General features: G+C 42.7%; 1 protein-coding gene across 1 annotated transcript in view; it reads right to left on the bottom strand.

The window, feature by feature from the left end:
• The window catches only part of LOC310862453 (vitamin D3 receptor A), an 89,310-nt gene extending 62,025 nt beyond the window's left edge, over positions 1 to 27,285 (bottom strand). Inside the window, exons 1-2 of the mRNA XM_083770377.1 lie at positions 27,201 to 27,285; positions 26,220 to 26,445 (exon numbers count right to left, since the gene is read on the bottom strand). The gene's annotated coding sequence lies outside the window, so the exon portion shown is untranslated. The remainder of the gene's footprint in view (positions 1 to 26,219; positions 26,446 to 27,200) is intronic.
• Between the last annotated feature and the right edge of the window lie 406 nt (positions 27,286 to 27,691).

The following is a 27,691-nucleotide window of genomic DNA, read 5'->3' as shown; positions in this document are numbered from 1 at the left end:
CGTTCAAGAGCTTCAGGCTTCACGATAAACATGTCAATCTCAGTGGAAGAGTATGGAAACCACCTCCAACCATAGCAGATGTACTGGTCGGTTTATTGTCATTGTTTACTTAAACAATGACAATGACAAACTGTAAAAAGTGTCCTGTAAGTCCATATGGGCTGGGCTTAAATAAAGAATCATTCAATCAATCATGTACTAGTTATATTGTATTAATGTACCCTACCATACAGACTGGTTAAAATAACAATTTATCCATGAAAATCAATTCCAGATTGCAGCTTGCGGCCAGCATTGAAGATACCTTCGTTAGATTGCATAGTTAAATGTAATGTTTAAATTTAATTAAATTTACTGTAGTAGAATTATCTACAAAAAAGTAGTTTAAACATGTTTTGTTATGAGCTAGCCTGAAGCCAATGTCAGCCAATGTCAGCCAAAACAAGGTGAACTAGAAAGTTTGCTCTCAGTATAGGATTAATGCATACCTGCACCAACACTATGCAATCATAAAGATATGGCATTCCGGGGACCGGAAATGAGCTCTTGACCCCATTGTATTTGATTGGGTAATGGAGGGTTTGTTTGCCTCTTATGTCTGCTGAGAAACTTCCATTGTGTTACTTGAATCAGTTCAGAAGTTAGTTACGTATTTTCAGGCCACACCAATAACAGCCATTGGCCCTCTTGGGCAATCAATGGGAAAAGCTAATCAGTTTTACCTTGCCCCATGACCAACCTTTCCACAATGTTTCATGGTGTTGAGAATGATGCATCGATGCCATTGATGTAATCAATATAACTTATGCAATAGCTTTTCATGAACTAGCCAGGCTAAACTGTGTACACTGATTACTGTAGCTATCATGACTAGTACATACAATAAAATTGGACTCTGTCACAGTTTTCACAAGTAAACTCTGCAATACACGTACACGCATTCATATAGACGTATTCACAGTATAATCTTAACATATTTGCTTATAAGTCATCTATATTTTTGAAATAGTGAGTACTGCACTTCAGAGTAACTTTATTTTGTTCAGAGTAGTGAATGTACTAATAACTAATTAGTAACTAATGTATTAATACCAAATTTACATTCTTCAATACTTCCTCAGTATTAATTACTCAGCTGAGCTGTGTTTTCCATGTATACCGGTAGTCGACTATCTGAATGTTGTCGACATTGTACTGTATATTGTACCAACATATTTTCCACAACCTTTGGATTTGGTTTCTCAGCATCAGATGTCAAAGAACATATTCCATGTTTGAATAACATACATGTAATGAAACTGAATTACATACATGTAATGAAACTGCTCCCTGAACTAAAACTCAAGCTAAATCATCTGAGAAAAAGAAATTCTCTAACTACTAGAGAAATCCTACAACTTACTGTGACCGAAGCTCGCAGTCAACTATGGAATCGAGCATTAGTGCAGTTAGTGTGTCGGGCAGCATATATGGTGTCCAGGTCTCGTGACATCATGTGACATCATCAGGGATGGAGACCCTGATGTCATAGTAAATGCGACCTGCTGTAGCCCATGGAGATCCCTAATGTCATCACTATTGGCCAGCAACTCTACATCTGACCTCAAACCCTTAGATCTCCATATATGTATATGTTTCAGAACCTGTTCTGACATTCCATATGTTGATCCTTCTCCATCCATCCTTCCTCTTCGATGTCTCCCTTTTGACTTATACCTGTCCATTCATATTTCAAACTCTACGGGCCTGCCCCAAAGTTATTAGTGCAGCCGCGCCCGGAAACCGGTGAAAAGTAGAGTTCTTAACAGGCCCAAAAATTAAGGCCAGGCCCTACCTGGGCCCTCATCAAACCCTGTACACTCAAGAGAATGTCCCCGCTACCACCCTTAGATCTCCATATATACTGTATGGAGCTGACCTGTTCTGACATTTCATATGTTGATATGACCTCATCAAACCCTCCCTGTACACTCAAGACATGCTCCTTATACAGTACCTCATCAAACCCTGTACACTCAAGACATGCATCCAGTACAGAATTCATTCCATGTTGATCTGACCCCCCCATGCCAAACTGCCAGCGCTCGCCCAGCAGTCTGCCGTCAACGAGGCGGATGCGTGCACGTGACCTCGCCCTCAGGCATCTTACTGGTATGATGTGTCCTCTTGCACAGAGGAACAGAGGACAATTTGCATGCACTGAAACTAACATACAAGAGTTTACAGTGTGGTTTACAACCGTCACACTGGGCCACATATCTCTATCCTCTCGCAGATCCCACACATTGAGACGTGGAATATAAGCTGTGTGTGATGTGTGTTTTCTTGCCATCGCAGAGACGCAATCAGACACAGGCCCACAGGCTCTGCACATCCTGTGTGTGTGTGTGTGTGTGTGTGTGTGTGTGTGTGTGTGTGTGTGTGTGTGTGTGTGTGTGTGTGTGTGTGTGTGTGTGTGTGTGTGTGTGTGTGTGTGTGTGTGTGTGTGTGTACATTGTTCATAACAGGGCCAGCGATACGTGCTGTAGAGAATTGCAATTTCCTTGGGGAGGTTTGGGACAAATCGTAACTTCAGGTCTAATGAAGTAGAAAGCTACTGAGCCGTCAAGGAACGTATCTGAATTCTAATCTACCTGACACAAAATAGCCACATTGTTTGAGAGCCACATAGTTAGAGAAGCCAAAAACAGACAAAAGTCTCACTTTATACGTTTGCTGCACTGGCCATGGCACTGCACTCTGCTGTAACCCAACAAGGGATTGTTGGGAATCAGGTAATTTCACTGACATTTAAACAATGTTGTTTTTGACCGAATATATAACACTAAAGCAGCCAATGCTTTGCAGGCCAAACATTGTTAGAAAAAAGATTTTGAGCACATAATAGACATTTGAAGTGCTTACTATAATATTAAAATAACCAATTCTTCTTTCAAATGCTGCAGAAAGGGCTGAAAGTAGGACAGTTTGTGACAGTTCGTGCATCATGCTGAACGCTGATAGTTATCCTACAAAAAAAGAATGTGAAAAAAACATTGTTATTGATTGAATAAATTAACTGGTTATTATTGATATATTGAATGAAACTTTAAAACATGCATGATGATGAATGTGGTCGTTTGAGAGATGGGACCAATATGGCATGTTGAAAATCATTTTAATTAGGCAGTGAGGTTGATGAAAAAACTAACATTTATGTTGAGTGAAATAAACATGTCAAAACATTTCAAACGTGATAATCAATAAGGCCTGCAGCTGAAAACAACTGCCTGCTGCAGAAACACACACGCACACACACACCATTGCCCACTGCTTCTCAATGCTGCTCTCGTCACTCAACTTGTTTGCAACCGTATTTCTGTAACTTCTAAACAATGTAAACGGCTAAAACTTAAAAAATAATAATAATAAGGCATGACAGTAATTGACAGCCATACCTCCATATTGCACAAAGAACATTTTAATGTGTACGTATGTCCACGTTTCATGTCTTCATCACACTCCTGTATATAACAGGTTTTTTTCATATCCTGGATAGCATTCATTAAACTATTACCTATCATACGGGGTAAACGTGATACGTTACTTGGCATGACCCAAGCCTTGATGCTGGACACATGAACCGTTAGATGCAGGTACTACAATGGCTGCTACTGTTAAAGAGGGCCTACACATAATCTTAGCCGGGTCCCGGCAGCAGGGAGGCGTTACAGTATGCGGCCAGGCCTGAGATTAGCCATTGAGATAAAAGAGGCAACTCTCACAGGCAGCTTAACAGCAGTGAGAAGTCCCCTTCAATGAGCCCCTTCAAAGCTCAAACCCAGACATAGGGTCCCATTCAATTCAACGCGTTATTCAACTCAATTTGATTCCATCAGTTTTTTTTTCACCCTCTCCATTCAATACATTCATTTTCAATTCAATACAATACTTCACTAATCTAATACCTAAGTCCCATTACTTTCTATTCAGTCTCCCAGGGAACTGTTGAAAAGGGAATAAGGGATTTGAGAGTGGTATTTCTGGCTCTCCAGCATGTCACTGCTGTCGCATACGTCTTCGAGATGTCAACTCTTCAGGAACGCAGAAAATGGCAATTTGACAGCCGTTTTTCAAAAGCTTTATTGTGGCTTTCTGAAGGTGCAGTACCTGTAACGGACTACATGCACACCGATATTGGTCAAGTTCCTACTGCCAAGATCAAGATCAAGAACAGATGGCCGGATTGGCTGGATGAAATATGGCGAGACGGACGGCTGCCCCAAAGTGGTGATTCACTTTTGGTTAAAAAAGATCACAGAGGACAGGGTCCCAAACAAGGGCAAGGACAAGATGACTAACTCATAGATCACAGAGGAGAGGGTCCCAAACAAGGGCAAGGACAAGATGACTAACTCATGTATAAGTTTGAAATCGCAATATCTTGATAGTTGCACAGTTTTGGTTTGGAGGCGGTGGTATGCACTCTACTGAGTACGATCTTACTAATATCGTTTTTACAGCATGGTTCCTAGGGGCGAGTTGTCTAGAAGAGGGTCTCTGTGGTCTGTGTCCCTCTGTGGCTAATCACACAAACCATGGACCAATCCGTGCCATCATTATTGTGCACGCTACCAGTAGGGAGGTAAATCCACAAGGAGGAAAATCCTCAAATATTTCTCACATAGTGATTTTTTGTGTTCACATTTTTCAATTTTTTCACATCCCCGCCTCCATATTTGGGCAAGAGTAACGTCAGCAACATAAGATCCTCAACATGACAACAGAGATCCAGGAGCTACACTGTAATTAGACTTGTTTAAACAATGATTTTGCAGTATTTACTCCTGTGCTCGTCTATGAAACAAATCTGTTTTGTTCCATTTCACTAAAAGTGGTTTGCTTTCCAGCACCCATACCTAATGCAACAGCCGTCATTTCAGCCTCTGACTACAGATACATCCATCTTTAGACAATGCAGAGGGTTTTTCCGGCTGTCTGGCAAACTGTGGCGACCAACAGCAGCACATTTCCAATGACCAGATTCACATGTCAATTCACTTCATGCATCACAAACCGTAGTCATAGCTGAACTAGAGCTGCAGTTTACGCACATTTTCCCTAAACTGTCCCGTACAGCATTTTCAATGAGACATCACAGCGAGGGGACATTCTGAATCTCTTATACTACTTCACACATAAAAACAGCAAGTTATCAGTTATATACTGGACTTGTACATAAATAACATCTTTGTAAGAATTGAGGCTCCCAAGTGCAAAGGTTTTTGCTATTGTTTTGAGCCAAACAGGCTCTTCTCCAGATCTTTTATTCTTACATTGTTACTATATATTTGTCCAGCTCCCAACCTAGTTAGATGTGCATGTTTTTTTTGTTTGTTTGTTTGTTTTACATCCTCTCTCTCTACATAAATAACATATCTGGCACCAAAACAAAAGAACAACTCAAGACAAGATTCTATTTTATCATAGTACTTTTAACCAAGAATGACATATTTGTATGTGCATTCATTGTTGTTTGTGTGTGGGTCTATTGCGCCACAAATGCTGCAGCCAAACACGAGGCGGACGCCAGATGGGATTTTAGAGAACATGAAAGAAGGACTGTTGTGATTCTAAGAAGCATTGGGACGCAGAGCCTACCAGCTGCTGCAATGAAGGACAGAGTGAAAGGAGCAGACGGTGGTGGGCTGGGTGGGCCGAGAGGAGAAGAGGAGGGGTCAGGTCCTACTGCAGATAGGCTAGGTGGGGATGCAAATGATGAAGAGCCTTTACACTCAGTGGTGCAACAAGTGGTGGTTTTTAAACTGAGAGGGGGGGGGGGGCCTATTTTAAGGGCGTCAATGCGCACAGACATGTTCTGACCACCATTATGAAATATATATTTTTAGTTTGATAAATGTTCGTGATGTGGCACGCTGATAGCTTGTAGATCTGTTATTCTTTTGCATGCAACAACATTTGTGCCACATACAGAATCCCCTCGTCCGTGTTTTAACGGCGGCTGGCAGACAATACAACTGAATTCAACTTAGTTGAATTAGAGCACCCGCGGTGTCTGTGCAGCAGAGATTTGATTTAAACGACATGCATAACTCTCGAGTCGACGAGGTGTCACTTTAACGGACAGTAAGAGTTCAAGAACACATCCATTGGGATAATCATTAACCAAAATAACAGCCATGAGTGAGATTAAGTCGGCGAGAGTTGCTAAATATCGGTTTGGATTCATTTTGGTTAATTTCCCAGCCCTAATTTGTATATTCGGAATTACAGACCCATCTAATTCCAAAGTAATATCAATCATATCAAACTGCACGCACGCACACACACACACACACACACACACACACATTATGCTGATGATGATTCCAGTCAAAGCGCAGTCAGAGAACACTCCATTACAACATTAACCTTAAATTGAAAGATGAAACGACAACAACACCTCTTTTCCAGAAGAGTACCTGCCTGGCATCCATTTACGAGAGAGAAAAATAACAGGCCTAGCTGCTGGAAAACAACACACTGTGACTGACAGAGAGAGTGACTCATCCCTCGCTCCATCGCTCACATCCTGTACATCAAAACAACACCGCGTCGTCAAACTCAATGGTTGTTATGGGAACTGAAAGAGAGAAACATGATATACGGCATAGAATATCAACACAACTGGTTGAGTGAGAGCAGAAACAGAGCAAGACAGAGAAAGACTAAAGCCCGGCCAATATCGGTTTGACCAATGTATATCGGCCATTATTTGACTTTATTATCGGTATAAAAAATTGTGTCCCGATTTGTAAACCATGGCGTCCCAATTTTTGGGTATACTGTAGGTGGAACTTTTCAAAGGTTTCAAACATTTAAAAAAATAGATGATTTACAATCTCATCACACGTGCTTAACACCCTGAGTGTACAGGACGGAGTTCTCCGCCCTATCAATTAGTAACGCCCAGCGCTCAAGACGGAGATTGATCAAAATGACGAAGATTATTGATATCAAAACCAATCGCATCGCTCCACAGGCTGGGAGCGTCTGTTGCGCAACACTCAATGTTATTTTCCTGTGGGACGTCATCGAAAATGTTCCCCCCCATTTTAGCCGACGAGATCGAAAATCTTAAAACGTGAATAACTCTTGATCTAAATCATTCCGTCCAATTCTAAGAAAAGATTATGTGTTAGACGGCCCACCGCGGTCCCGTCGTGTTAGAATTAATCATACCTCCCGTTGTTGTCGATCGCCCGAGAGTGTTTTGGCTACATTAAGCTACTTCAGCCATATCCGGGATAACATCCGGTCCGTTGCTAAATGTGCTCCGCTGCTATAAATCGATGGGCGCTATGATTTAATGGATTAAATAACCCCGGGCGTTCGGGGTGTTAATTAGTTAAATAAAATAAAGTTCAGCTTTTATGTGATTTTTTTTAATTTACATTGTATAATTATATATATTTAGCTATTTTTTCCTTTTTTTCCTTTTTTTTTTTTTACAAAATATCAGTCAAATCATCAGTAATAATAAGTGGTCCACGACTCTCCAAATTCAGGATTGGCATCGGACCCAAAAATCTATAGACACGGTCGTCAAGAAACAGACAAGAAGCATGTGATGTCTACCCAGTAGACTCTAGTGGGTAGAAACAGTAAAGAAGCATGCAATGTCTACCCAGTAGACTCTAGTGGGTAGAGTAGAGGGTAACTTTGTTTTCCAACAACAATATGTCCCTAAAAAATTAAGCACATAAACCCTATATTGCCCGGTGTCCCCCAGGGCTCTATTAGAGTACATTCCTCGTTTCCCTCTCTACATCAAATCTCTTTTGTGAAAATAGCCGAAGTACAAGCTCACAACACGCCGTGTTTTTATTTTATTTTTCTGACAAATGTTCACCCCCAGAATAGGGGCTGGAGTTCATGTGGTTATAAGCCACAATGCTGCGGAAACTGGAGGAGTGACAGAGAGAGACACTGCCTGGAGGTTTCAAGTTCAACTTCTTTATTTTTTTGGAAAGCGTGGCCTACGCAGCAAAACCTCAGAGTGCTCAATTCACTCTGAAAGTGCAAAATGATTTTAAATGAACCCGTAAAAGTCCATGACACTATCAAATTTAAACCCACTTAACCAGTTAAACCCCAGCATACATATATTGCAGTGAAAATAGCCGACCCGACAAGCTCTCGACACGTCGCAGGGCTTAGAAAACGGAATGACAGAAAACAGGAAAAACTCTAGAATAGAGCCCTGAGGGACTCCGGTCAACCATACAGTGGTTACTTAAAACCTATAGTGAATTAGTGACCCAGGGCTGTTGTCTTCTATCTCTGCCAAATGTTCACCCCGAGAATATATAGGGACGCTGGGGCAGTGTTTGACAAAGTGGGGTCCAAGTTAACCCACCACTGTGGGGTACCAAATGGACCCGTGGTGGTCTGTAACTCGTGTACGAATGGAACCAAGTGGGCACGGATGTCATTTGGTTGCATTTGCACACCCTTAAGAGTTATTATGGGGGTCCTTGAAATTAAAAAGTTTGAGAACCACATGCACTACGGGTTCAAGTGGTCAGATTATCTTCAAGGGCCACATTTAAAACCACACGAGTGGATGAAAGTCTGTCCAACTTATAAATTAAGCTATTCGGAGACACATAATCACAGGGAACAGAATACATTTTCTTCACATTCGACATGATCACAATTTCCAGAAGAAGAGCTATTTTGAAGACCCACAATGGCAGAACTACAACATGCCGGTCAAAAGGGGACCTCGGAAAGTTCTTTGTCAAACCCGTAAACCAGAAAGTACAAATTCCTGTCGCACGTAACAGGAGTTTGTGAATCATCATGCTGTCTGATTCTAAGTGACAGTTTCCACTCCGTCCCGACCAGCTCAACTGTAAACAAGTGGTTTTAGGGAGGGACACAAAGCATGTGTGTGTGTGTGTGTGTGTGTGTGTGTGCAATTGTATTGTGTAACCTGCATGAGTGTGTGATTGTGAGTGCATATTTGTGCATATGTGCATGCACGCGTGAGTGCGCATGCTTGCGTGTGTGCATGCGTGCGTGCGCAAAGTGGTTGAAAATTCTATTGCACTGTTTCTCAGCCAGGCACGAGACTCTACCACATCATTAAACACACACTCACTCACTCACACACTCAGACACACTCATGCACGCACAAGCACACGCACACACACACACACACACACACACACACACACACACCACAACCAACAACATATGGGCTGCAGGAAGACAGAATGTTCAACCAGAAAAAGAAAAGAGGGAATGATAAACACCAAGAGAATGAGGTGGAGAGGAAGAGATGGAGAGAGAAAAGCACACACGCGCGCACGCACACACACACACACACACACACACACACACACACACACACACACACACACACAGACAGACAGAGAGGAAAAGTTCTGAAAATCATTAAGTCTGCTGTTGTGGCTGCTTGTTTGGCATTCTGTGTGACGAAAACCAAACAACAGGAAGGAGTTCCACACACACACACACACACACACACACACACACACACACACACACACACACAGTTTGTTGTACTGAGGGGTGTATGCTGACAGACCAAACATGGTTGTTGGCTACTGCGTTACATCTCTATTTAGTTGTTTGATCTCACATTCAGACTCAGCTGAGGTTAATGTTGTTTAGGTTCACAAATACAGTACAGTGATTCAAAGCAGTATCACTATCACCCTTCACCACTGTCTGTGCTGCTGAGCCAATATGTCACATTCTCAAATGATATTACACACGCAGTGCCACGCACGCATGCACGCACACACGCACACAAGGGACTGCACACTCCAGGGAAGAGAGACGGACAACTCACTGCATCAACGTATACTTATTAGCACAATATATTCTTTTACTTATTAAGGATGTATGTAAATGTCACAATACCCATTTTACAAACAAACACTTAAACACACTTTTTTTTCCAACAACAGGACTTGAATCTGTTCTGTGGCTCAACACATCATAGATATGTGTGTGGAGAGAGAGAGAGAGAGAGAGAGAGAGAGAGAGAGAGAGAGAGCAAGGGGGTAGAACAGAGAGCTGGAGTCAGGTCTTTCAAGGTTTTAATTTCCTGGCTGAAGGGAATTAAAATACCTCACCTCACTGCTGCCTGGGGCCCTCAGCCAACCAGGGGCTGGTGGGTACTAGCTAGAGCCCTGGTTTTCAACCACTTTCATATCAAGGCCCATTATCTATTCGGAATTTGAGACACGGACCACCATTTGATGACATATAGTAGGCTAATATTTTGTTGTTGTTGAATAATATTTCGTTGGTACCATTAGGAGAGACAGGCAAACGATTAAAAAATAACAATTCTTATACATTCTAATTGTGTAGACTTCTAGTAAATTAAGGGTCCATTTGGTTACCAGCTCTTAATCATTTAGCTGGGGACCACGCGGAAACCCCTGGTTGTCACTGTAGAGCAGAGCTTCCCAAAGTATGAGGCAGGAGTCGCAGGACCCATTTTGGGGTCCCGGACCCATTTTTATCGGTCGCGAGTAAATTGATTGAAACCTTGATTTATTCTCGAAAAGAGCATTGAGGTTCGCATTGTGAGCTTGTAGATTGGCTCATAGGGCACATATATGCAGATCTAGGTGATGATCCAGTCTTCTCCATGCATATCTATCCAGGGTTTATTGAGGTCAGTGTTGTGATGTTATATGGAGACGGACATATATGGAGCGTGTCACGAGGCGTGAGGGACTGACGGCCATATATGGTGGTGTGACGTGTGAAGAGGCGTGACGGACTGACGGCCATATATGGTGGCATGACGTGTCACGAGGCATGAGGTACTGACGGCCAAATATGGTGGCGTGACTGACGGAACGACGAAATTGCAGTTTAAAGGTACAATATTTGCCTCTGAGATATAGTGGAGTAGAAGTAAAAGTATTGGAAATTGGAGAAAAGTACAAATACCTCAAAATAAGTACTAATACTAATAATAGTGCTAATAATAAGTGCAGTACTTAAGTAACTTAAGTAAATGTACTTAGTTACTTTACACCACTGGCTGTGACCCAACAGCAACTAAACACACCCCGGTCCTTTTGAATGGCATCCTCCTCAACTCTGACTGGTTGACATCAATTCACAGACCGTTTTTCTTCACGAATCGATAATCGCTAAGAAAATAATCAATAGTTGGAAGACCTTACTTTGGATTGCGTTTCATCCGACGCAATGCAATGGATTCAAATGGTATCCATGGTGATCAGCATCACTGGGTGTGTGGATTCAAATGGTATCCATGGTGATCAGCATCACTGGGTGTGTGCGGGTACCCCAGCAACAGCAGTACGTATGATCCATGTGTACTATTGTAGTTTCAGTGGCTTACAGTACATGACCCATTCCCTACGACTAGCAGTATTCCATGTAGGCTATAACCCATTTTGACCTGAGATCAGATTCTAAAAATGTCTTCTAACACCTGACAGTTTTCTGAAAAAGCTATGTTTCTATGTCAGTCCTAAAATAGCAGACCTACAAGCTCGTAGCGCGCCACTCGGTGGCGCGCTATGAGATCTGCTATTTTTCAATAGCTAAAGCATAACATAATGCTAAAACCAAAAGGGATTCCCGCCCAAAATGGGATAATGCATAAAGAATCCTACACTGCATTCATAAAAAAGAAAACATGCTACATTCGCTCACGACACAGAAGCTCTTTTTCCACAAAATCATTTACGGGTGTAAATGATTTTCATGACTAACCCTGACAACCAATTTCTCTGCTTTCTTTCTTCCACAGAAAAACCCTCACTGTAAATTTAACTCAGAGCAGTGTACAAATGGAACCATAATTGTACAGCTTTGCGAGTTAAATTAACTCTGTTTTTTTCTTACACTGTGCAACCCAATTATGATTTATTTTCCAGCTCTGGCCGGTGCACACGTACAGTACTTGCACTGGAAAGTTGTTTTTTTACCTTGAAAAAGGAAGGCCACATTCATGCAGTGTCTGAAAACAACTTAAAATTCCATTTAGCCAATGAGTAATCTCTGAAGAATATCTCAATCTGTCAGCACCACTGTCAACCCATTTAGACCTGAAAATTATAAAAATGTCTTCTAAATCCTGACAGTTTTCTGAAATACCTATGTTTCTATATCAGTGTTCATTATTTCATGTCAAGGACCCCAAAAATTATATGTAATTGACGCTGACCCCCATCTGAAAATATGCTGTTCCAGGGACCCCCCAGAAGCAAAGATTTGAGTTAAAAACGTTAGCTGTGAAATAATATATATTCAATATATTTTCACGGGTTTTTCAAAAATAGCATTTTGCTTATAACACCAAAAGGGGTTCCCGCCCAAAATGGGTTAAACGTTTAGTGTTGTTGTTAGTAGGAATAAACACAGAAGCACCCAGGAGGAAGTGGACTAAGAAAGAGGAGGGGCCAAACCAAGTTCCTCTTTGTATCTACACAAAAAAGGAGGTGGTACACCCAGAGTTAAAGACAAAAAGGAGGTGGTACACCCAGAGTTAAAGACAAAAAGGAGGTGGTACACCCAGAGTTAAAGACAAAAAGGAGGTGGTACACCCAGAGTTAAAGACAAAAAGGAGGTGGTACACCCAGAGTTAAAGACAAAAAGGAGGTGGTACACCCAGAGTTAAAGACAAAAAGGAGGTGGTACACCCAGAGTTAAAGACAAAAAGGAGGTGGTACACCCAGAGTTAAAAACAAAAAAGAGGTGGTACACCCAGAGTTAAAGACAAAAAGGAGGTGGTACACCCAGAGTTAAAGACAAAAAGGAGGTGGTACACCCAGAGTTAAAAACAAAAAAGAGGTGGTACACCCAGAGTTAAAAACAAAAAGGAGGTGGTACACCCAGAGTTAAAAACAAAAAAGAGGTGGTACACCCAGAGTTAAAAACAAAAAGGAGGTGGTACACCCAGAGTTAAAAACAAAAAGGAGGTGGTACAACCAGAGTTAAAAACAAAGAAAACAAAATTTTCCAACAAGTCCAACAATCTTTTTTTTTTAGTTTTTAGAGGCATTTCTTTGCAGAAAATGTGGGCGTTTCACAATTTATTTAGCCATCAAAAATGGGCGTGGTTCTGCAGGAAAGAAAATAAAATCTGCTAAAGGTGGGGGTGTGACCTTTGTGACACTCAATCTCGTTTCCCAAGTTCCCCGACATTCCAGTGTGTGTGTGTGTGTGTGTGTGTGTGTGTGTGTGGCACGTGCTCGCCCCTCTCCATTCCACCAGGCAGTAACCTTAAGTCACACGGCTCTCCTTAGAGCGGACAGAGGCAGCTTTCGCTGGCCAGTGATTTCAGGTTTGAAACTGCGATAACGCCCGAACGGTGCAGGTGGTGTACCTACTATACTGCGGAAGGCTCTTTGGATCCGGGCTGCATCCAACAGTGCCAGGCTCGAGTCTGACCGTCAGCCCCCTGACCGTCAGCCCCCTGACCGTCAGCCCCCTGACCGTCAGCCCCCTGACCGTCAGCCCCCTGACCGTCAGCCCCTTACCGTCAGCCCCCTGACCGTCAGCCCCCTGACCGTCAGCCCCCTGACCGTCAGCCCCCTGACCGTCAGCCCCCTGACCGTCAGCCCGCTGACCGTCAGCCCCCCGGCAGAGGGACCACCGTGTTTTCACACGTGTTTCGAAAATAAAATAAAACACTGCTTGGAGTGGTGGATAGATCATGGGGAAAAACCAACCACCACAAAGTACAATCTGGAGTGTTTAAAAAACTCCATTATTACACTCTGAGAGTGAAATCAACACTGTGGACAGACAAGGAAATGTGGAGTTGTCAGGAGTAGAGAGTGTAACTGTATCTATAGATAAGAAACAGAGAGGTTCACTGTGGTACCGCTGTGTCAGCTTTCAACGCACACACACACACGCACACACACACACGCACACGGACACGCACACGCACACGCACACGCACACGCACACACACACACACACACACACGCACACACACATGCACACGCATGCACACACACACACACACACACACGTAAGTAACATACAGTACTATACACACCACACAAAGCAGAAGCTGTGTATACAGTACGTATGTATGGTCATACGTTAGCATTGCTGTGTCAGCAATGGTTCTACAGAAACACTAGTGCTTGTGCACACGTGTGTGTGTGTGTGTGTGTGTGTGTGTGTGTGTGTGTGTGTGTGTGTGAGTGTGTGTGTGTGTGTGTGTGTGTGTGTGTGTGTGTGTGTGTGTGTGTGTGTGTGTTGTTCTGATTACTTTGACTGTTACCGGCATAATAATTGCCATTTCTCACAAATAACGTATTATGTATCATGAACGCAATATCATCATAACCAAATTTGAATCACACATTGATACATCCAGTCGCACCTCAAAAAAACATTCACTTCTGCCCATAGGGGGCGCCACAAACACAAACAGTTGCACCGTCTGTCCGTGGTACACATTCTCAGCAGATTCCCAGTGGCTGTACTCCAAGACTGACACATCCCTGGTGAGGTGAGCAGGCCACGGCAGAGACCTGTGCTGAGGAGCACACTCTGCTAGTCCACTAAAGTATGTTCGAATACTGAGTAAACAGTTCCTCCTGTCAAATTTGTGAACTCAACGCATTTCCAAAATTAATTATGTAATAAAATGCTTTAATCCTATCAAAATAATCTAATTGAATTAAATTAAATCCCAGGGGGGAAAGTGCTATGATGTATTGAATTGTTTCCCCCAAAAGAATCATAATCAAATCAAAGTGAGGTCAGATTCACACTACTCTGGGTAATTTAATATTCCTGGGGGTAATTTTAGCTGCTCTGTGATGCTAATTGTGTTCAGGTTCAAGTCCAGTCACATGACAACAGTTTACGCCGGGCCCATGCTGTCATCATGTGCAAAAGTCAAGTAAAAATGTTCATTTAACCCAGAGAGTGAAATTGTCCTCTTTTATGTGCTGCTCCAATCAGAATCAACGTAACGTAAAGTAAAAAAGTTTTTTTTTTTTTTGCGTACTTTTCCAATAAGTACAAGAAACTAAGAAAGGGAGAAGAGAGAGAGGAGGAGGAGGGGGGGGCGCTAAGGAGATCAAGGCAGGAAAAAAGAAATGTTGGGCCGCTTTTACAAAAAAGATCACACCCGTGTGAAGTGAGGGGCGCTCGTATCGGCATACATCATCTCATTCTAACGAATTACAATTTGCGTCCTCACTTTTGTCTTCAATGTTGTTGTTGTTACCTAGTAAACTGGGCATAGGAAGTGCTAGCGCCCCTCAAAAAGTACAAGTAAAGGGTTTCAGATCATTTAGAAGCTTGTTTCAGTGTATTTTGTAAATTGCGGACCCCCTTGAAAACGAGATGGTTCATCTCAAGGGATTGCTCAGAATAAAGACATTTCAGACAGGCACGGTCTAATATGACTGCCAGATCACCTCAGGACAAGCCAGACACACACACACACACACACACAGCCTCCTACAGAGCCACACCGCAAATATAGTCCATCTGACTATGTGTCTGCATGTGCGTGCGCCATGCGCACACATGCACAGACACACAAGCTAGCTTGACCCATCAATTATCTTTTATGGCCTTCCGGTTGTGTAATCTTCCCAAATGATTCACAGAGAGAGATGTGCATGCGTGTGTGCGCGCGCATGTGGGCCATGCGTGCATCTATTGTATACTGGGGTTAGTGTGCATTAAGAGCAGCAAAAACAAGCGTGACCCTGACAATTCTTTCACTATCGCTGTAAGCACAATGAAAGTAAAATGCTACATAATACTGGTGAGAGAAAGAGAGAGAGAGAATGAGAATGTGTGAGAGGCCAGAGACATGACAATGAAACACAGAGAGAGACATGACGAGATGGTGGCCACAGCTTGTGTGTGCGTACGTGCATGTGTGTGCGTGTGTTAACCACTTTAACCCTATATACCTATACTGACTGGCTGGAGTCTCCAGGGCTCAATACTTGGCCAACTCCCTGTTTGCCTCTACACAAATATTTTCACTGAAATAGCCAATCTACAAGCTCACAGCACATCGCAAATTAATGTATATAGGCTATTTTCGGCTATTTTCCCTGAATGTTTGCCTATTATGACATGAATTGTGACGGGGGGGGAAAACTCATTATTACACTTATTGCTGACAGTAGTTGGATACCCTGGAAAAGCTTGATGATTTTGCAGTGTTCAGTAGCAATACAATACTTACTGGATGAAAACCTTAAGGACATGACCTCTCAGTCAGATACTTCCAACCACTTTTAGTTGTATAGCCTATATCTGATATGTTGTCTTTATTACTTTTTGTCAATGTTGCCAATGTCACAAATATCACCCTCGGAAAAAACAGTGGCCTGATTAATTTTAGCCTCTTGAGAAAAGCAAGACAATAACTGTGTGTGCATGTGCATGTGCGTGTGCATGATGTGCATGTGCGCATGCATGCATGCACATCTGTGTGCGTGTGGTCAGCCATGACAATGAACTGTGATTGGACAATGGTCATAAACAGGAACAGACAGGCGGAGGCTGGCGCTGGGGGCTTGTTAGGCCTCAACCAATCACTTTGAAGTGGGCTCGACTTACACCCCACCCCTATATCACTCTCTCCCTCTCTCTCTCTCTCTCTCTCTCTCTCTCTCTCTCTTGCTTCAGCAGACAGAAACAAGGCAGGGGAGGCAAGGAAAAAGGGGTGAAAGACAGAGGGAAGGAACACACATACACACACACACACACACACACGTGTACGCACACGCATGGCATTAGTCACAAGTTTAATGAGCAGCCATGCTTTTAGGTTGGCAGTAAAACCACGTCCACGTTAGCCCTCATCAGACTAATTAAAAGACAAATCAATAGAAACTAGGACTATTCATCCTAGTTGAAGAGTGCTTTCAACACTGCTCAAACTGCTCTGGAAAACGTCTTTAGCATGGAGTTTGTTTGTTGTGACTGCAGCAGCAGCGAGCCTTAAGTTCATGCTGATTTAACGGTTCCAGGATTTGTGGATAACTCGTAACTCGGAGGCTCGTAAAATTGGTGCCCACTAATTTGTGAATTTCTGCCAGTCAGATGTCATTAGGTTTTCCAGAAACGTTTGTAAACGTTATTTATCCGTGCATGCTTATTAACAATTTTAACCACATGAACAATAATGTCCCAATTCTGGGGTGTACATTTGGTAGTATTTTTGACAAAGAGATTTGATGAGCGGGAAAATGAAGTATATACTCAACTGTAAGGTTTAAGTGGTTAAATCAAATTATACAACAGGTCGTTTCGAGGAAGCAATCTGATTGGTTGAAACAGCCTTCTAGCCGTGCTTTAACCGACCGCATAGGAACGCCTAATGAAAACATAGAAATCAGCTGCTCTGTTCTCCCAGAGCACTATACCGACAGGGTTGCTAGGCTAGCGAGTTTCTAGCCGAGTCAAGACATTTTAACGTAATTGACGAGCCGGGTTGTGGTGGCTTAAATAATGTATGGGATGTAATGGGATTCCACTTGTTTGGTAAACAAATGACTTGGCATGAGCCATGTTCAAGATGTTGCATTAGTTTGTTGAATTTGTGGCTTGAATGTTCCAGGCCTTGTTGTTCAGAGACAAATGTCCCTCACAACACCACCAGTGGCCAATCGTAACATCGTTAAACGTTTGAGTTATGGACACATTGCCGTGACATTCCCTGAGCTCTTCTTGGACACATAGAATTTCCCCCACAACTTTTCCATGCCAAGTAAACACAATGTTTTAATTCCATGACATTTCCATGTTTTCTAGGGTTGGAAGAAGCCACAGACAAGCTGTTGCAGAACACGAGGATGGATCAGTAACATTTTATCTTCAATTTCATAATTTACTAAGTGTAAAAGTAGAGGAAAAGCCTAAAATATTTTATGATACAAAGTAAAACGCTACACAAATGGACACCTTGTAAGTCTGTAACTCTGATGAATGGAAGTGTACGAATGGAATCAAATAGACCTCTTGAGGGTCCATTTGTACACTGTCAGAGTTAAATTAAGATGTGCCATCTGGGCCATCATACGAAACACAACAATAGTACTATTAGTTAACAGGTACTAGGTCACACATTAATCCCTGTAAGACCCTGTCTGGCCCAGGGCTGACCCCAAACCTGTCTGAAGGCAAGAATGGACATCCGGCTAATAAACAATAGGCTTACTATATGAGCAGGTCAGTTGCTGTCAAGAGCTGAATCTATAGCCCATGGTGGCCAAACTTTTAAGCCTGTGACCCAAAAGAGAAATGAGATGCTTTAGCAGACAGTTTGAGGGTCCAATGGAGTTAAAACGTTTTGTATCCGCTTTTTAATACTTTTTTTCATTGGTTCAATATAAAATGGAGTTAGGTGGTTTCCTCCAGACAATGACGATATCGTCGACATGACAAATGACATGAAATAACGACACATTTTACTCAATAATAACTCACAGCAAGTGCAGTGATGACACAAAATGACTTGCAGTACAGCACCGCGACCACTGAGACCACCATTTTACAGTGTAGATTGGGGTTCCTGGGATAAAAGTGTGATCAAATAGGGGCTCCATCCATGGTCTAATATGCATGTCAGTATGGGGGGTGCTTGAAATTTAAAAAAAAAAGGTTGGGAAGTTGGAACACTGCTCTACAACACCACAATCTATAATGCAAAATGTCAGACCAGATCATTAATTTGTGCACCAAACAAATCCATTCGTAAATCCAATGCTCTCCAGACCTCCAGTGTCAGCGAGCAACTTTGTGACGTGAACTGGACCTCTATTGACGTTTATCTCGACTGACTGAGGCCCTTGGGGACCTTGTAGAAGACTTAGTCACACCACAGTGACCACACACACAACACTACAGCCTGGTTCCTCAATTACAACTACACTTGTTGCTATGCAATTACCTCTTGTGTGGAAGCCATTAGTCTCCATTGAGTACGTTAACCTGTTTGTAGTGTTTGGAACTGAATGCAGGTGGTGGTGGTTACAATGTTGTTACTTTGGTTCTTTATCTGGATCGCCCTTGGGATCCACGCACGCACACGCACGCATGGCCGCACGCATGCACGCACACACACACACACACACACACACACACACACACACACACACACGTATTGAATGTTGTTGTTGTGTGTATTTTTTACTATGATCTGGCTGCAAACCAATTTCCCGCAAAGGGACAATAAAGCTAACCTTGAACCTTGAACCTATAATAAGGACATAATAGAACACATGAATGATTATTTAATTGTGGTTTTGGCATTGAACATCGAAGTACAATAAAAAAAATTGCATTTTAGGCTTTGTAAACTAAAATTGTACAAATAAGTTAAATCTACAATGCCTATTAGCCAAATTAAACGAACAAAGTAATGACTTGACAATGGACCAATAAAGTAATGAACTACGGTAAAAAACAGGTCATATACTTAAAGTTCAAATTCGTAAATGCCAGTTAAGTTGTCTTTTTGGTGACACCTCTGTCTCCAAAATTAGTTTGGGATGTGTTTTGGACACCTTGCCAAAACAAATTTAGCTCATATCCACAATACAAATCATACTCCATTGTTGTCCAAATAACTGAAACATGTCTCAGACCTGTACTGTTCCTTTAGTCAGCATAATTCATAATTAAGATACACTTGGGCATTGTAGTTTTTCCCGAAACAACTTTATGAAACTATGGTGACTATATGGCTTTCAAAATGTAAACACAGCAATGCAGCTGTGTGGACAATCCAAGCACTGTTGAATTCCTTTATGAAATTCAACAGGGACTGACATTGCTGTTGCTGTGAGTTAATAATTGAACGCACACATGTCAATGTCAAAACAAATTCCTATGTGTGTATACATAATGGCAAATAAAGGTATCTGAATCTGAATCTCTGTTAAAATGTATCCATACACCTCTACCAATAACTAAGAAAATGGGATATTGAATAGACCCTTTAAAGCAGTGGTAACCAACCTTTTCAAGCCCAAGAGCCCATTTTATTCCCAATTGTAAGCCAAGATCTACCACTAAAACGTGTTAGAAAAAACATTTCTTTTTGCTATTTCTGACAGGCTCAATGCATGTGCACACATCCACACAAAGACTAAAGCTTAAATTAGAATAAAAACTTATAGTAAGTTATATTATCAATGTCAAATAATATTAAGACAAATGTATTAGAAATAAAAAATATTAGGACAAAAATACAAATAAACTTCTTTGAGTTTTTTTTAAATAAAACAAAATGCAAAGGACATGAATTGCACAATATTTTGTTTCTCATTTCAATGAATATTCACATTGGCAGATGTTCAAATGACATAGGCATAACATGACCATATATATTTGCACAGATATGGTGACATACTCTCAGGGTCAGCCCACCTTTAATGAGACTGCTGTGACTGCACTTTATCTGCAAGCGTTTTGAAATCTGGTTCATATTTAGTGATTGCCAGTCTGAGGGTGTCATTAAGATGTGAGTCAGTCATACGAGTTCATGATAGCGTCCCCGACACGTTGAATACTAAACTTATTGTAAAGTTCGAACGCCAACTTTTAACCAAACGTGGGAGAAACACTGTGCACGGCTGCACGCACAAATAAAGAGTGCACTCGCGCACGCACATGACGGATTATTATCGATCAAAACAATCCTTAGCGTCGCTTACAAAAGCATGTGTTGCACAGCATGAATGATAAGTAATCACCGACCTGGCTGGATAAATATCAGTGGTCCATCCATTGTGTGACCTGCTTAACGAGCAACGGTAGGCAGCCGAGTAAGTTAACAGCTTAGTAAATTAATAGTCTACTGTAGCTGTGTGTCAGATGTTCTGTCTGAAGTAGTCAAAGCCAAGGAGAATGTTACAATTTAATTCACAATCGAGCATCTTGCCCTGCATCGAATATCTCATGATAGAACAGCAGGATAAAACGGATAGTCTGTCTATCATCCATGCATCCATGAGCTAAGCGTCAAGCCCTGTCTAGGACCCACTTCCTTCAAAACTGTGGCTTTCTTGTTCCAATAGTTAGAATTTTCAACTCTCACTGTGTCATGTTTTGACAGCGGCACTAAACATTTTGACACTTTGTCATAGTGATATTTATCCAGCCAGGTCGGTGATTACTTATCATTCATGCTGTGCAACACATGCTTTTGTAAGCGACGCTAAGGATTGTTTTCATCGATAATAATCCGTCATGTGCGTGCGCGAGTGCCGAGTGCACTCTTTATTTGTGCGTGCGGCCGTGCACAGTGTTTCTCCCACGTTTGGTTAAAAGTTGGCGTTCGAACTTAACAAATAAGTTTAGTATTCAACGTGTCGGGGACGCTATCATGCTGCGTTCACTCTGACGCTGTGCTGGCAGTGCTGCCTGCGAGTGCGAGGGAACAACAGACACACAGGACACAGCACATGAGCACAGAGTGCTAAAAGGGGGAGGGCCGAGTGCGGTGCGGTGGAAGCAAGGGGAACAGATCTTCAAGCTAAAATGCATCGAGCCTCTACACGTTGTTAGCTTGTAGATCTGCTCTTTTTTGCGAACGACATTCTGCTGTGTATTGGCAGTGATGGCTGGCTGCCCGTCAGTCTGACACTTCGGGATTGACTTGAAAGGTTCCCGCGAGCTACTGGTAGCTCGCGAACCCCTGGTTGGTTACCCCTGCTTTAAAGCTACAGTAATTGGCAGTGAGCACAAGACATTTTGCGCAGATCAGTCCAATGGTTTCCACGCCGTGAAAACAAGGAATATGCTGGCCTCGTCCTTTAATCACTTAAACCCTATAATATACTTCATTGACCAAGTGCACCAGTCCAGGGGTCCAGCGTCATTTATTCCCTCTACACCCAATCTCTCACATCACGTTGTGTTGCGTTGCAATGTGAGCATGTATATGTTTTCCTATAGTGACATACCCAGAATAAAGAGGGTCAGAATGAAAGTTTAATTCTGACCCCAAATCTCAAACTATGCACACATGCACACAGACACGTGCGCGTCCATGAGCGTGTATTGTACAGTACATGTGTGCTCCGTATTGCCAGGAATCAGCTTACTCTTCAAAAACGCTGGTCTGCACCATAAGAGCCCCACGCATCTGTTATCATTTTATAACCTGCCTATAACTCAGCAGAGCACGGACCTCTAAAGCGCAATGTGCTCCGGTAAGCACCTCATTACAGAAAATAGCCCCTTTTGTATCCCTCCACTAAGACAATGGGTGGGCTTGGAAGCGCCGTCACTTGAGGGAATGGGCAATGCCAAGTGACAGAGCAGCACCTCAAAACTATAGAGCCAGAACAACACCATATTTTGAGGTCTTTGAATCACAGACGACTGATGACATGTTTTGTTGACCTATATATACAGTATATATAAATTGTTAATATACACTGTATATAAACACTTTTCTTTTGCAAAAGACTACATGTTACTGATGTTTAGAAGATTTAGAACACTTTCCTGCGTCTTTATGTGTGTAATTTATGTGTTTAGATATTTTAGATTTGAGCAGTGAGCCCAGTGTCTCTGATGTCATCGACACTGGGCTGAGGGCTCACTTACTTCCTGGACTATACAGTAAGACAACCCTCTCCCTATCCACAAGGAGGAGCAGTGCACCAAAGCATTATGGGTATTGTAGTCCAGGAAGGAAGTGAGCCAGTGCCAATGACCTCAGAGACACTGGGCTCACTGCTAAAATCTAAAATATCTAAAACCATATTAAAACTTTTCAATTTGCATTTGTGAGCTTGTAATTTCGCTATTTGCTTTATTAAAATGACCAATGTTGTTTCACGATGCTGTAAACCAATTAAAGCTACAATCCATATCTCCGCATGAAGAGGAGTCATTGCATCAATGTCCGAACATAACAACAATAAAAATGGCGGCATAACTTGTGTCATATTCGGTCAGCCGTCAAATAACATAGATTTTAATGATTGGCAGATTGATAACACTATATTTATCATCCAAGGAGGACAATCAGGATGTCACCATAGAATAATAAGATTATAAAGAAGAAAGTGCAGAGAAGAGCATATTGCAATAGCTATTACTAAAACCACAAATGATTACATATGATACAATAAAAGACTCGCATGCACGGATTGCATGCACATACTCGCTTGTTTGCAATGTGCAAGCGCACCCACCTATGGTGTCCTACTTGACACCAGGGTCTACATTTGTCAATGGAAGAGTTCCACCTCCAACCACTGCAGATGTACAGTGGTTACTGCATTGTATTAAACTCACTCCAAGATGTTTTATTCATTCAAATAAGTCCCAGGTTGTAGCTTTTAAGCTGCCGTATAAAAACCAATTCAGAACACAGCAGAAGACACTTTGAAGTGTTCTGTCGATGATACCAGGATGATACCAGATGATACAAAAGTCTGCAGGCCAGCCAGCAGTGGGAGGGGAGAGCATAGTGAACCCTGGTTCTCATCGTGTCTGTCTGTGGAGGCTGTGTAGCCTCTGTTCTGTGTATTGACAGCATAGGAAAAGCACCCTCCTAGTAAAACCACAAGCTTCCACAACAAAGAGAAAAGATCTTGGGCCAAACACAACATGGCAGCATCGCCACACAATGCACTTCAAAGCAACACACTAGTGCCTTGACTTTACTCCCCTCCTATCAAACTTCAGCGTTCTTTCTTTCATCACAACAGCAACACCTAACTGAGACCGAAATAGTCGATTGCAACCATAATATAGAACCATCATTTTATTTCATTTCAAGTGAACCTGTAACCATGTGACAATAACCCTCGGATCAGGAGCATTATACCAAATTAATCACACCTGTGGGTGCCGACGTCACTCTATAAGTGCGTCCCACACCCACACACTCTTCCTCTTTTCTTCCTCCTGGTCGGTAAGAGCTTTACCAGCTTGTGATTTTGATGCCTTCTCTGGGCTGCCTTCTATGTGGCACCCCCTTGGTGTACCGTGAGGCTGTCTCATCATATATGTTGTTTATTGCAGGCGACGATTGTGTTCGTCGCGTGTGATACACATAACTCACGTTCCCGTTGGTGACAGCTGTGCACTCGTTGCACGTGAGATATACAGTACTCACATTCCTTTCATGGCCTCAACAGAGGCTGTATGCTTTTCCCCCACTTCCTCTCCTGCCGGCTTTCCTCAGGATGGTGAGGTTGCTGTGCGCCCAGGTACTATTGGTGGCACCGAATTGGCCACAGAGACCATGGATGGGAGAGATCTACGAGATGCTGGAGGGCCAGCCATGGTGTCTTCCAGTCAGACGGGACTTGCTGTCCCAGGCACATGCAGGCAGGGTATGGCACCCGAAGCCTCAGATGATGAGGCTTCACGTGTGGCCCTTGAGAGGCAGCATTTCATCCTGAGTGGCTGAGTTTGTATCGTTCTCAGTTAAATATGAGCACCCGTTGGTTGTGCTCGAGAATGTTTGTTAATTTCAGTTTATTGGAATTAACCTGGAGAATGTTTTGATTTTTGATTTTCAGTTGGCAATAAAATGCTAGAACTCACTTAGTTGTGTTCTGCTGTATTACTGTGATGAGTTTCACTCCTCATGTATGTATTTTTTGACCTGTATAGGTATTGGCCACTTCACTCTCCTTGTGACTAATTTGGTATACTGTTCATGTTGTCACATGTTTACAGATTCACTTGAAATTAAATAAAATGTAGGTTTACGTACGTAAACTTCGCCTTCGCCGCCACTCGGCGGCGAAGGCTGGCCCTGTCATGCCTTTCCTGTCATCAGAAAAGAGGAAGAGTGTGTGGGTGTGGGACGCACTTAAAGAGTGACGTCGGCACCCACAGGTGTGATTATGGTATAATGCTCCTGATCCGAGGGTTATTGTCACATGGTTACAGGTTCACTTTTCATTCATAAAACCGGGTTTACGTACGTAAACCTACGTTATATCAGCCTTGAAAATGCATTGGACACTACAGGGCATGTACAGTATTTCACTGAGGGGGGTACGTTTTCCTTTCTGGTCCAAGTAACACTACTCCTTTCATGGGGACATAATGCATCCAGAGATTCTGCAAACAGGAATAAAATAGCGTTAACAATATCGCTTATTTAGAAGAACGTGGTTTGATTTTCAGCCCCACATGCAGAGAGGCACATAATACACTAAATAAACTCTCTGCGAGTAACACAGCAGGGTGTGTTAATGACTGATAATGACCACCCTGTTAGTCACTGTGAAATACAATCTGTTCAATGGAGGTCGGATGACCTTCATTGATATCACAGATTAGCCGGACATCTATTAATTAACACAATTAGAATAGAACTTAACAGAACATAACGGAATACAATACACTGCAGTATATCGCAGAACAACAGATCACTTCACAACGATGCAGAGTCATAAGGCTGATATTTGTGTCAAGCTCAAAATCAGGCCACTATGCCATAAAATTGGGCTGGTCCGCGCCTTTGTCTCCATGCCTGCAAAAAGAGGGAGTCACCTCAAGTGTCTCGCTGAGAGGCTGGAGGAGGAGGCATGCCAACACACACTCCATCTGCATTCTCGCTCTCTGTCTCACACACACACACACACACACACACACACACACACATGCATGCACACACGCAAGTGTGCACGCTTTCTAGTGCACACACACAGCCATAAACAGTAAACATGATGACAAGCTTCATTTGTATTGCATATAGTACTGTAGGGGGGGGTTTGTGCATTATGGCTGCAGCAGGCCGTGTGCACACTGCACACGTGTGTGGAATATGGCAAAATACTGCCGCCTTTAATAGATGCTAGTAACAACACGCGGACGCGAGCGAGCGCACACACACACACACACACACACACACACATGCAGCAGCGAGGCTGCAAACTTTGACCTTGCAATGCCAAATCCGTGTGTATGTGTAGATAGATAGATAGATAGATAGATAGATAGATAGATAGATAGATAGGTAGATAGGTAGATAGATAGATAGATAGATAGATAGGTGTGTGTGTGTGTGTGTGTGTGTGTGTGTGTGTGTGTGTGTGTGTGTGTGTGTGTGTGTGTGTGTGTGTGTGTGTGTGTGCGTGCGTGCGTGCGTGTTATATGTGTAATGTGTAATGGCAGCCATAGCCTTGCTATTGCTAAGGGAACAGCGTGCACGCTTTGCTGTATCTTCTTACCTGATGGTTCATATCAGCCTTTACTTCACACACACTTTGCAGAGGAGAGACTCCCAGAGAGGGGGGGGGGGGAGAGAGAGGGGCTTCTGGCGCCCAGATCGCCCCCCAAAATCCTCCAAAAAGCAAAAGGCAAGGAGTCAGTGATCTCTGGACAGTCACCAATGCTTTGGTTTTACAATCCCCACTGGCTGCAGGCAGAAAAACTTTGTTTCTCCTCCTCAGAAAACTGTCAACAACAAAAAAAAGAGCAGAAGGATTGAATTATATCCAAAAGCTAACGGTCTGGATCCCGCAAAGCAAATCACAGCAGCAATGCAACAAACACCTCTCTATGGGGCTCAAATGTCCACAAACGCCCTGGATAGCTGCAGAAATAAGCGGAATAACACCGTTATTACACCGTCATGCGAGCGCCCGGCATTAACGTGACATTGTTTCCATTAGCTGCATTAACGTTACATTGTTTCCATTGTGTTGCAGCAGCATGTCAACATGAAGCACTTTAACGCAGCGGAGCAACGCGGCCGGGTGTTGTGCCGAGGTTCGTGTCCCAGTCACAATCCGTTTCTCCCCCGTGTTATTCCCCCACGTTCGCGTTTCACGTGAGGCAATAAAATGACACGTTGACAGTGTGGGAGATTTCGTTCCTAAATGTTGGTTTGGCAAAATGTTTAACGACGTCAAAATAAACGGCGCAAAGTTTGACCCCCCAAAAAACAACGCGAACGCGGCAGTCTAAATTATACGAGGCTTCACTCCGCTTGTCAAAATGTTTCCCTTTGGGAACGCTGTGGGGAAACAGATTCTGACGGGGGCACCACATTCGGCACAACACCGGCGGCCTCAAACACTTCTAAAAAGCGTTTCCAAAACCACAACAAACAGTTCCAGAGGCGCGGGTATTACATATGTGTCCATGAAAAGCATTACATCCGCCAAAAACAGTCCGAAATGTACTGGAAAACGCCCAAAATAACTTACATTAATCCATGCAGAGAAGCTACGTAGGCAGACAGTTCTGTGGATTGAGCTTTTAGATGTGTATCACTACACTCCTCTATGGCCCGGCCTCTCCAACGCATAATCTATATATCATCTCCACGGCCGTCCAATCACACGGGAGGAGTCTCTCCTCCCATTGGCCGAGAGAGATGTCAGTCTCGGGCCCCCGTCTCAATCGATCCCCTAGCCTACACCATATAGGGGTGTGTCGTGACGTCACAGAGATAGGTGGCAAGCCTATGCGTTGAAGTATTTTCCAATAAACATGTCATAACAAATACACTATCTAGTAGTAGGTCTATTTACATGTACCTACACTAACAAAGACAAAAAGCTTTTTTCTGTGTGTTTATCTATAGCAGCTTATTTTGAGAATACCTGACAATTTGACAAACCCTAAATTCTCAAAAAATTATCCTTTGGTAATTATTAAATTTAGCCTATTACAGACTCGTTTGCCAAGGGATGTC

Source organism: Protomyctophum parallelum (genome assembly GCF_964188405.1).
Source record: "Protomyctophum parallelum genome assembly, chromosome: 7".
NCBI classification, from domain to species: Eukaryota; Metazoa; Chordata; class Actinopteri; order Myctophiformes; family Myctophidae; genus Protomyctophum; species Protomyctophum parallelum.
Note: the sequence above shows the minus strand (reverse complement) of the source record. Positions and strands in the feature narration are given on the sequence as shown.